Below are 4,128 nucleotides of genomic sequence, written 5' to 3' on the forward strand. Positions count from 1 at the left end.
TTCAATGTCTATTATTGTTATTTTGTATGAGGTTATATTTGTAATCCAATACGTCAAAACATGTTGAGGTACACTGAGCAAATCTGGAGGTCCCAATAGCCGCACTCAATATAAATAGGTGTATTTGATTAAGGAATATATTAGGTACAATATGTGCATATTTTACAACATACACGTCCAGATTCTATACGAGAACTCAGGAGAATGCAAAGTGCAAATTTGTGCCTTCTTGGCGTACGGGGGTGATCATGAAAGATTTTGTTTTGACAATGTTAATTAGCATCTGCTATAGCCTTAAGGGGAGGTTCTATGATCTGTTTAACAAAATATGGAAGACGGCGAGGGAAGTGTTTCTTCAATTGCTTAACTTTCTAACAATAGAAACTCTTCACAAAAGATATCTGATTGACAAAAGCTTCTACATGCTATAACAAAATATGTACTCCAATTGACTTCTACCTGCTAACTTTTTCAAACTATGCAGAAAATTATACATTTTCACTCCCCATGTTTTCTTAGCTTCTCATGATCATTTTCTTTCCTTTGTATAGTTTGAAAATTGAAGGACCAATGTCACCGAGTCCCATTTTCTGACCCAAAAGAGCAAGCTGCTCCACAAACTCCCCTCCTGTGAGGATTTCTGTTGTTCCATAGATAACATGCCTCACAGGCTAGCTGTTGACGCTGTACAAGCTCTTGCAGGCTCCCGTACTCCACATAGTTGCCACCACCAACCATGAACACTATAGCTTCCATAAAAGGTCCTTTTAAATGGTTGCTTCCCGAGCTTGGCTTTGGAGCACGAGGATCAAACATAAGGTAAGAATCAACCTCTGGATTAGGCTTTCCCTCCATCAAAGCCTCCACTGTCCTAGTTAATGCCAGCTGCTTATCACTAGATAACAAATTTTTCACACTGGCGGTCACAGCACTAATTGACTGCCCATAGAGTCTCTTTGCCCAATCAACTATGTTGCTTCTGCTGGTATAATTTGCTGATGCCAACGAAACATTCAGGGACTTGATCTTCTTCACATACTGAAATGCGCGGGTATCAACCTCACACTCCCTAAGGGCTGCTTCCACTAATTCGACTTGTGCCTGGTTAATGGTTTCTGATGAAATGAGATACATGATAGCAAACCGCAGCTTATCCATCTTAGTTCCTTTCCCTTTAAGCGCACCCAAAACTTCTGTTTGATCAATGCCCCCTCTAGCCATCATGTCATACTCCTTGTTGGCAAAAGCATCAAGCGACCTCTCCTTGATCTCGCCCAATAACACAGTTGCAATATTTGTGTGCTTATCAATCACCTGCTTCCTTGCAGTCAACTCAGGTAAGGAGTTCACTGCCCTCATCAAATGTTTTGTGTTTCCACTTCCAGTCCTTCTATTTACCACATCAACGTCCTTCTTATATTTAGCCAATTGGCTCTCAATCTCACCTGCCACTTCAGGAAATGCTAAAGACCGATTTGCTGCCCAAAACGGGTCTGAGCTATCTAACTTATACGACTTCATCCCGCCCTTTTCACCTTGAAGATTAAGCCTATTAAGCCTCAACCCAAGAACATCATGCACCAACGGTTGGTACCTAAAATCATGCTGTATCCCCACAGCCAACTCAAAATTACGATCAAATAGACACAATATAAGGCTCTGAAAAGAGCTCACGAAATTCCAGCCTTCTGTAAAACAAATTGTTCTTCGACAACAAGTGGTCACGCAGCCTCTGATCTAATGCCGACGCTACCAGCCGGTCCGCCACGTGGGCACCTGATAATTGGCACAACAGCAAGAGTAGCCAAAACACAGAACAACCCACAAACTATCTTGTCAATAATCTCCTCAATCTCACGGTCCCCTGCTGAGGGATCATTTAACTGAACATAACTAGACTTTTGTGCCAAGGAAAACAAATTATCCTCCAGCGTCACAAACTCCATATGCTGATCATGCACATTCGAAATCCGATGTATCGAATCCGAATTCACAGCCCCAGAGGCCAGTTCCTCCAGAAGTGGACAGGGAATCACGGACGAGAAATTGAGATGGAAGCTATCATAGAGCAGGTTGGACGTGTCGACAATGATCCGTTGAATGTTGGCATGGGTGGGTTGGACAAAGTAGACCGCAGGCACATCGAGGACGGGGTTTCTCTCCTTATCAATAAGGCAATGAAGGGTCACACCGTGCTTTCGAAGATCCTCAACATGGATCAGTGGGGAGATAATGTTCTGGCAGTACTTATCATAGATCAACATCTTATATACCTCTTCATTTGCCATTCCCGTCGCATTAACGGGTGTGTTCAGATTCACCATACGAGCAATACATTCTGTTTGCCTTTGCCGAAGATTAAGAGCCATCGCCGTGAAATCTACCTCCTCCTTTCCTCAAGAAGCCACTGACTCAGGTCTAAGATTTTCAAAGAGCTCTGCAATTTTTCTTTTTCTTTTCCTTGGTCGAAAAAGAGTTATGTTTCTTCAATTGTTTTGTCCCTCTTATTTATAGAGTTTTGCCCTCCTCTCCCTAAAGGAACAGGTTTATTTATTATTTTTTTTAAAAAAAAAAAACTTGGAAGCCTAACACTACATGGAATCAGTTTATATTCCTATTAGTATTAGACCAAGACACACACAAAGTGAATATCTTAAAACACTCTCCTTGTGTTGCGCGTCTACATGCTAAAATGGTACACATGGTGTGTTATCTTATTAAAAACCTTATCAAGTAAGAACCTAATGGAAAAAATTGAATCTTGATCGAGAGACAAAAAGAGTGCAACACATCAACTGTTTCTTTAAGAACGCAATCATGTGATGCTTCCCCTGATAAGTACTTTAATATGAGAGACTAGATAATCGTCACATTCCAATGTTTTTCATATGTTTATCAAAAATAGATTTAGGCAAAGACTTAGTAAATTAATAAATCTACCACGTTTCCTTCAAAACTACTTGATTCAATTGAATATTAAGAAACGCTTGATGTTGTTAATTGTAGAAGAACTTAGGCGAAATATGTTTCGTATGGTCACCTTTGATAAAACCAAGCTTCATATGCTCGATGCAAGCTGAATCATCTTTATAAATGCACGTCGGTTTATCAGTTGTGGAACAATACACAAGTTCCTTTGATATGTACGTGTGATGATTGACCTTAATTAAACACATTCACCAACAGCTTCATGTAGAGCAATAATCTCTGCATGATTTGAGGATATCGCCACGCGAGTCTGTTTAGTAGATCTTCAAGATATAGTCGTATTCACTGTAACGCCCCAAACTACACCTCCTCAGTTTAGGCACATCATAATATCACTAGTCTTTAAAACAAAAATCAAGAGAAATGCTAGGTAATTTATTAAAGAAAACATTTAAACAAACGCAACAAAAGTGTAAAACATTTTAAGGTGTAAAATCTTTATTTTACAAAAAGTAATTTAATTTGCCTAAATCTAGACACAACAAATGTCTAGTACGTAAATAACGAACTCAATGGAATACAAATTATAATGAGAATATCATAAGGGTAAACTCAACAATTTATAAACTCAAGAACGGATATCAATGAGTAAGTATGAAAAACGAGTTGTCAATCACAAATTTGCACACCTAAATCCTCGTCACCATCCTATCCCAGTGCACAGTACATGCAACGAAGCTCTTACCTATAAATACATTATTCGTGGAACATGTATGGTATTTACTGGCAATTCAGAATAGTTACTTAACTGCAAAAAACCTTCTGACGCCCAACTCAATGCATTTTTAGTTGAGTTCTGACCTCGAATGTTTCAGGATAACTCCCTCTCTGACAGTGTATAACTGCTAGAATATTATTAGTGGGGCAAAGGCCTCAACAGAATTTTCCCACTCCAACAGTGTATAACTGCTGCTAGTGGTTTAATTCGTATACGAAACAGTAGTGTCAGACCCTTTCCTGTTGCGAGGAATGCAAGGAAGATCACAGTTTCTGTTGCCAAAAACCTAGCTTGCAGTAAGGGACAGTTTACTCTGCAAGAGAGAGAGAGAGAGAGAGAGAGAGAGAGAGAGAGAGAGAGAGAGAGAGAGAGAGAGAGAGAGAGAGAGAGAGAGAGAGAGAGAGAGAGAGTAGAGTAGAGTA

General features: G+C 39.7%; 1 pseudogene; it reads right to left on the bottom strand.

The window, feature by feature from the left end:
• Positions 1-515: 515 nt before the first annotated feature.
• Positions 516-2,369, bottom strand: LOC101312739 (annotated as a pseudogene).
• Between the last annotated feature and the right edge of the window lie 1,759 nt (positions 2,370-4,128).

This window comes from Fragaria vesca, linkage group LG5, assembly GCF_000184155.1.
Source record: "Fragaria vesca subsp. vesca linkage group LG5, FraVesHawaii_1.0, whole genome shotgun sequence".
Taxonomy (NCBI): Eukaryota; Viridiplantae; Streptophyta; class Magnoliopsida; order Rosales; family Rosaceae; genus Fragaria; species Fragaria vesca.